The following is an 8618-nucleotide window of genomic DNA, read 5'->3' as shown; positions in this document are numbered from 1 at the left end:
GAAAATTTGCTCATCCTATCGAAGGAGGTGAGAACAAATATTTATAAAAAATAAAACAATACACTGTGGCCCCATTGGTGATATTTTATATATAAGAATAAAACAATGTAAGCCAAATAGCTAAAATTAGTAGGAAAAAATAAATGCAAACAAACAGGTAACTAGAAGTTCAAAGTAAGGATTTAGTAACACAGGCTGCAATAATCTAGGAAGATTACACACCAAAAGACCCCCCCCCCCAACATTTTGGAAATGAATGAATCATTATCTTAGTCTCTAATCCTATCAATCCCAAAATGATGTCAATTCAATGTATGTAAAATCTGGTAAATCTCCCATTTCTCCCTCACCTCTCCTGGCTTAGGGTCACAGCATGTCTTGCCTAATCTATTAGAATATGTATATATTTAAAATATTTCTATACAGGCCTCTTTCCAATTCATCCTTCTGTTGTTACCTTGTCTCCATTTTAAAACATGAAATTCACTCACCTACCAAATATTTTTCAAAACGTCTCCATTGCTTACTGGACATCATTTAAAATCATTTGCATCAAAGTGCTTCCTGCGCTGGGCCCTGCCTACCAATGCAGCTTTCCTTTCCTACTTTGCTTCCACTCACATCTGCCACTTTAGTGTGTCCCGAAGTATTAGTTCTTGACTACTTTTCAGGTTTCTCACCTCCTTAACCCTGCACAAGATTGGCCATGATTTTTTTTATTGGAATGACCTATTCCTACTTCCATAGATAAAACTCTTGTTCATTTTTCAAGTCTCAATTCAAATAATAACTCCCCTTGGAGTTTGTCTTGATTCTCTGAGACAAATCAGGGGCTTCTTTTTCTATGTTCCCTCTGAATTCTGTGCATACCAATGTACTATATTATCTTAATGCACTGTTACTGTTTATTGGTATGTATTCAACACACTGCCCATTGGGTTTCCTCCCTGTTTCTTTCATTTTCACTAATATAACCATATATTTTTCTAATAGTTTTGTGTCAGGATGACCATACACTAAATGTTACCTTTACACTAGGGCCATATCTTCCTCTGAGAACTCTAATTTAATTTTCCTGTAAAAGAACAAAAACAAAAACAAAAAAATGTGGTTCCAGGAGCTCTTGGCTGGCTCAGTTGGAAGAGCATGCAACTCTTGATCTTGGGATTGTGAGTTCAAGCCCCATGTTGGCTGTAGAGATTACTTAAAAATAAAATCTTTAAAAAAAATGCAATTCCACTTGTTCTCAACCCAAATATTTGTGTGCAATATAATCGATAACCACCTTTTGCAAAGAAATTTCCTTTTCTAACTAAATGTTCAAACAATTTTTAACATTGCTGTCATTGTCAGGGAGTAAGAATTTTTGATCCCTTCAAGGGTCCTTCTAGCTGGGTTAAGAGTCAAATTAGTAGGAGAATATCAAGTTTAATAGCATACATATAGGGAATCCACACAGACAGGGACATTCCAAAGAGAAGCAAAATGAGGTATTTATGTCATCCTGAACTAAGAAGAATTGGTCAGGGGCCTGGGACTTCAGAGGAAAGGAGGGCACTTTACAGGGAGATAGGAAGAAGACCAGATGTGTAGTAATTAGGTATTTGTCCTGCCATACAGATGGGTCTCTCAGATAAAATTTATCTCTGCTAATAACCCTTAATCTGAGAAAGGTTCCCAATTTAGATTATTCTATGTAGTTAAGAGAGAGACAAAAGTCTCTCTTGAGCCCAAAGGGTCTTCATGGCCTTCAGCCAAGAATAATCTTCACCCCACTATGGCCCATCTTGGAATGGGCTCCCCTCAGGACTTAAATTCCCTACTCCGAAACTTCCCTGAAGTTTCACACATTGAAAGTTGAACCGGTAGGTTGTTTCATTCATCTCTCTGAACCAGTCTCAGTCCTGACGATAGGTTATTTTAGTCAAACTCATTTCAGAAGATGGTGATGCATGTATATTCTCAAAGTTAGGCCTGTGGTTCAAGTAATCAGGTATTAAATAAGAGATATTTCTATGAAAACAAAATAAGAACAATGGTTAATAATTGGATCAAGTATTAAGCCAGTTTCTGAGTTCTAAGGGTAGCCTGTCAAGACTTCTAGATGTCAGACTTGGAGCATGCTCAGCTAGAAAGGGGGCAGCTAGTGGCAATCTGATGGATCTTCCTACACTGCAGTTCAGATGTCTCTGATGGTCTTGAGTGGCCCATTGAGCAACAGGCTTGAAGTTTCTCCACATATGATGTACTGTATCAATTTCTCTGAAGTTTACACCCATTTATAATTCATTTGCAGACCTCCAGGCACAAAGCACAGTTCTAGTTCTCAAATGATTCCAAGTCAGAAAAATTGGGGGGGGGGGATCAAAATATTAGTTTGGCGAGTTGTGACCAGGCATTAGAGGACACCAGAAGCAATCAGGATCCAGTCCAGATTATAATAAATAGTATTAAAATCTAATATCTACACAGATGCATTATTGAAATATGTTTTCTGTCTATAATCACCCTCATTTTCCCCAGAGATGAACAAATTAACATTAATTTGTTTGTAAAATAAGCCTAGTTTGAAAAAACTTGGCCCAATTATTTATATAAGTGCAGCAAGAATAGAGGTTGATTAATAGAGTCTTCCACACCTGCTTTGCTGATTGGGCCCCTAGATGGCTCAGTTGGTTAAGCGCTCGACTTCAGCTCAGGTCATGATCCTGTGATTCATGGGTTTGAGTCCCACATCGGGTTCTGGGCTGAGAGCTCGGATCCTGGAGCCTATTTCAGATTCTGTGTGTGTGTCTCTCTCTCTGACCTACCCCTGCTCACGCTGCCTCTCTCTCTCTCTCTCAGAAATAAAAATTAAAGAAAAAAAACAACATTAAAGGAGTCACTAGATTGAACTTTTAATAGTCTCTTGACAGCCAAATAACTTTTTTGCCGTTAGATTTCACCAGCAATACCTATAGATTTCGGTGAACTCCTCTCTTCTCTATGTCCCCAAAATACCCTGCTCCTGCCAGGAAGTGACCACATGACCAGTATGACTCATGGAAACTCTGCAAACAAGGCATCAGGCTGATATTTCCAAGGGGCTTTATTGGCTACATAAAGTCAACCTTAGTTCCTGAAAGCTGTCTGGTTATATCTGAGTCAATGCATGTCTCTCTCAAATATAACATTGCAGTCAAAGCTTTGGTAATACAGTCATTCAAGGTTTTCAGTTGTGTCCTGTCATAAGAAGAACAGATTGTTATTGAACTTATGCAAATAAAATATTGGCATAAACATATAAGAATGCTTACTGAAAGTCCGGAGTGTTAGGGTCTGGAGAAAAATGTTTCAATTTTTTCACAAGGGTACATTTTATCAAATTGTCATGTCAGTTAGCTTAAGAAAAAAAAAAGGATTCTTAAAACTGGACAAATAAAACATTTTCTAAAAGTCAGCAATGTTTCAAACAAAGAGCAATAAAAACTATAATATCTTCTTCCGCTTAGTCTTGTGGTATTCATTCTTGTTCTGCTTGAATCTAATTTTGTCACTAGTTCTGGAAATTTTTACCAAGTTCAGATTTATAATCTTAAGCTTATCACGTTACAGCAAATACTCGGCGCCTGGAAAGAGACAAGCCACACACTCTGGGAATCAGAAAAGACTGTTTATAGCACACCGGTGCCTGTCCAGAGAGTCACCTCCAGGGGCTGAGCCGGGAGCTTTGGAATTGGCCTCCTTTTATGGCTGGGATGGCTGGGGGTTGGGAGACAAAAGAAAAAGGGGAGGGGGCCCTTATCAGTGGTGCTACAGGGGTAGTTGGTGGAGGAATACAGAAGCCAAAGTATGCAAGGGGATTTTCCAGCGTTGGGCATCTGGCTGGCCCCTTTAACCTTGCTTTTACTTTTCTTCTCAATCAGAAACCAGGACTCAGAGTTTTTAACCTGAGTCTCACTAAAGATGAAGCATATTTGGGAGAAACTTTTATAGGGGCGTCTGAGTAAAAATATAACTGTCTCTGTGAAAACACTTAAAAATGGCCATGGTTAAAGATATGATTATGGTTCATTATAATGACATTGATGAGGAAATTTGGCTATTTTTGTGACATACAACCTTCGAGATAATAACGTATCTGGACATCAAATTCCTAGGAGTTTCCTATAATTTTCAGAACAGTTACTTTACTAACATATCTACATAAATATAATCTAAGATGGTTTAATATCACTTCTTTGGCAATGCTTCCCATGTAATTTAAAACACCAAATAAGCCTGATTAGTTTAACTTTTAAAAAAAAATTTGTTTTTTGAAACATACCAACGGTTAGTTGGAAAATTTCAGTTAGACTGAGGTCAAAAGACTATTTTAGAATTTGATTTTGGAAAGATGTCCAAAAAATATCAAAAAGTCTGAACATTTGATTAAACAGGGTCCCAAGTCATTATGAAATGATATCTAAGTATCCACTTAACTAAAGGGACAAGAAAAGATATCAAAGGCAAATACAGAAGGTTACATGGCTGTGAGCAAATTTAGCAAAAGGAAGACTCAGGTATCTTAAGTAATCAAAGACTTCATAAACATAAAAATTATTTTGGAAAACAGAATCTTGTTTTTTAGGCAGATAACTTAAAAAGTAAAGAAAAATTTTGTTTATCATTTCTTATAAAGACCAGATCAATAGTTTAAGAAATGTTTTAACAAAAAGAAAACAGAAAGTTTGTACTGGTGTACTTTTGATATTAAAACTCATTTACATATTTAAATGGATCCTAATCTGAGCTAGTACTGACCACACATCAAAGTTCTTTCCAAAGATTCTTTCTCCATAAACCTTCTACAACTTCTTTTTTTGCATTCAGACTTTGTCCTAAATTTTCTTCTTTAAATAATCAGTCTTACTTTATTTTATTTTTCCTCAACAAATATGTATTTTGTTCTTAATACTCTTTCATACCAAAAAGATAACTTACTCTCCTCACATACAATGTTGTTTCCCTATTTCCAGTAATCTTAATTACATTTATTAGAATTCTTGATGCTTAGAAACTTTAGTTTCTAGTGAAAGTAAGTAGTAAGGAATTGTGAACTGTCTGATATACAAGAATTCTTTAGATTGGCAAATTTATGAATGTATTTCACAATTTTCAGAAACATGTAATTTTCCATAGTCCAATGTTTTTAAAAAGCATAAACTGTTTATTAACAGACCCAAATTTATCTTTAGTTTCTCTGTAATATGACAAGTAGATATAAATCACGTTCAGAACTTGTTTCATTGTTTTATTTGGAAATGACCTAAATAATCCATAAATTTAATTTTATTCATCATTTACCTTAGCAAAATTTTAAACCTTTAGATTACCAAAGATTTTGAAAGCTATCCAAAAGCTTACCTACAACCTTTTTACTTATATATATTTAATTTACTTATTCTTAATAATTATGCTTCCTCGGGGCGCCTGGGTGGCTTAGTCGGTTAAGCGTCCGACTTTCGCTTAGGTCATGATCTCACGGTTCGTGGGTTCGAGCCCCGCGTTGGGCTCTGTGCTGACTGCCAGCTCAGAGCCTGGAACCTGTTTCAGCCTGTGACTCCCTCTCTCTCTGACCCTCCCCTGCTCACACTGTCTCTTTCTCCTAAAAATAAATAAAACATTTAAAAAAATTAAAAAAAAAATAATTATGCTTCCTCTACCCACAACACTTCATGAAGCATTAAAGTCAACCATTTTTCCAAGGTTTTTTTTTTCCCCTTTCAGACAAATTTTTGCAAAAGAAAGGTCATGAATTTATTTGGATTTTAGTTAAACACAAGCAGAATAAAAGTTTTACATTTAATGCTGATAACTCTAAAGATATATCTACTTTAATTAAACCAACAACCTTAAATGAGCTTTAATACTGCATATTTCCCAGATCACATGAACTTGAAAAACACTTGGATTAGTTTTTATCTTTCTGAGTTTCAGAATGCCCAATCTATACAGGTGCTTCCTTTCACACCAATTAAATAGAGCTCTTTTACAAATTAATTTTAGCAATATCATTCAGAGGTAGAGAAAATATTTCATAGTTACAACATACATGGAGCTATACACACACACACACACACAATATACAGGCAAGATGTAAACTAATATTTTGAATGGATACCACAAGTCCAATATCTAAACATTTTTATTTAACTATTTCATTAATATATAAGAATATAAAAATATAAAAATATATATGTGAATATTTATGCATATATATGAATATATAAGAATGCCCATAAAATGGATATTTGGATGACAAAAAAAAAAAAAAAAGACTATGAAGGCGGAAAATTTATATCGTAAAGGCACAGAAAGGGTAAGAATTTTTTTTCCAAAGTGGATGTATATTGAGTACATCACCGTGTTATCAGAAGTGCTAGAATCTGGGCATGAGAGAATTTTTAGAAGTTTGAATTTTTTAAAGGTCTCTCTCTCTCTTTTCTGTCTCTCTCTGCTTCTCTCTCCCTCTCTTTCCCCTTCTGTCTCACTCTTCTTACTCTCTGCCTCTCTGTCTCTCTGTCTCTCTCTTCTCTCTGTCTCTCCCTCTCTCCTTTCTATCTCTGTCTCTCTCTTTCTCTCTGTCTCTCCCTCTTCTCTCTTTCTCTAAATAAATAAATATATATAATTTTTTTCTAGTCTCAGGAGACTGTGGGCTATGTTTAGATTTCAAAAACATAAGATTTATAATTTCAAGGGAAAGAGAAATAATGTAAAATTTTTTTCCTGAAGTTTTAGAGTGATTGGTTTTTAAAATTTACTTTTTATTTAAAGTACAAAACAATTTTGTTCCAATATCCTATTTATTACTTATTTATTTATTATTTTTAATTTTTTATTTATTTAGGTTTTTGGTAATGTCCACATTTTCAGAAGAATAGGCAAGTTTCGGAGATTGGTCAAGATAGGTGGACTTTAAATTGTTTCTCAAGTTGTATTTTTTATTTTGTAAAAATTTGTATGAAAAAAGGACAGTTGTGAGGCAACTGGGTGACTCAGTTGGTTAAGCGTCCGACTTTGGCTCAGGTCATGATCTCACGGTTCATGGGTTCCAGCCCCACATTGATCTCTGAGATGACACCCAGCTCAGAGCCTGGAGCCTGCTTCAGATCCTGTATCTCCCTCTCTCTCTGACCCTCCCCTGCTCATGCTGTCTGTCTCTCTCTCAAAAATAAATTAAACATTAAAAAAAAAAGAAAGAAAAAAGTCAGCTGCTCCTAATTCCCCAAACACCTGGATTACAGCTTACATTTCAATGGATTGACTCACTTTTTTTAACTAAATTTACTTCTTTGTATCAGGGAGAATTTTAACCAAAGTGCAAACCAAATGATTTCTGCCTTTATAAAGTACTATACTGCATATTAACAAAAGCTTTCTGCCTGGGTACACAATTTAAAATTGGCTTCTATTAGCACCTGGATACTGGCCATTTACAAATCATGTGTAGGAGGAACTGGGAGAAATTTTGGTCATTTATTCCCTCAGAAGGGGATTGTGAAAATAGTGACATAATATTTCTAATTACTCTGTAAATTCAGTAGGATCTTCTGAAAGCGGAGGTAGAAGAGCTTTATAATTTAAAAGCTCTGCTCTTGGGGTGCCTGGATGACTCAGTCGCTTAAGCGGCTGGCTCAGGTCATGATCTCAATGCTGGGGGGTTTGAGCCCCTTGTCGGGCTCTGTGCTGACAGCTCAGAGCTGGAGCCTGCTCCCGATTTCGTTTCCCTCTCTCCGCCCCTCCCCAGCTCCTGCTCTTTCTCTCTCTGTCTCTTAAAAATAAATAAATGTTTTGCTGCTGTCCAGGAAGAACAGATTTGCTTCCTGTGGGGAGTAGGGTCTATGATACACCTCCAAAGGGCATTGTATAAGATTGCCTGAGGCTGGAAGAGCCTGATTACAAAGCTTTGGGAAGGTAGGAGTATAGTAGGAACAAACACAGAAGGAAAAATCTAAACTTCCTTCCAACTTACAACCCACTGACAACTCCTTGAGACAGACAGTGACTTTCCTCTAGGAACTCAATGGATTCAGTGTTAGTACTTTGCTAAGGGCAAAAGGCAACTTTAGCTTAACATTATCCCGACCTCCGGGATCCAGTGAGTCTACTTTAAACATACAGAATTTCCTCTGGAAAGTTCTTTTATCTCTACCCGCCAAGATACACATTAACAATCACCCTCCAGGCACATGGCCCACTGATACACATCTGAAGGGTCCCGTGACTGAAGTTTTACTAGACAGTAATAAACGACCTTTTCCTAACAACAGCTGCCTCTCAAGATCCTGGAAACCTTGCTTTCAAAATTCTTTAGAGATTTATGCTATTTCTAACCCCTTCCCAACTTGAGAGTATATAATCAGTCACTTTTCACAAGTTCAATGCAGCTCTTTCTGCCCATGGTTCCTGTCCCCATGCTTTCATAAAACCACCTTTTTGCACCAAAGATGTTTCAAGAATTCTTTCCTGAACATTTGCTCTGAATTCCAACATTTCAACATCAGGCAGTTTGTTGTCGGTCTCAGGTGCTCCTGTTAAACTCATTTTCTGGTGTTAGCATTTGTATGAGCCATCTGTATACTTTGAACCTAGAGGTA

The sequence above is a fragment of the Hyaena hyaena genome, unplaced genomic scaffold, assembly GCF_003009895.1.
Source record: "Hyaena hyaena isolate Hyena2069 unplaced genomic scaffold, ASM300989v1 scaffold_420, whole genome shotgun sequence".
Lineage (NCBI taxonomy): Eukaryota > Metazoa > Chordata > Mammalia > Carnivora > Hyaenidae > Hyaena > Hyaena hyaena.
This window is presented reverse-complemented; position numbering follows the sequence as displayed.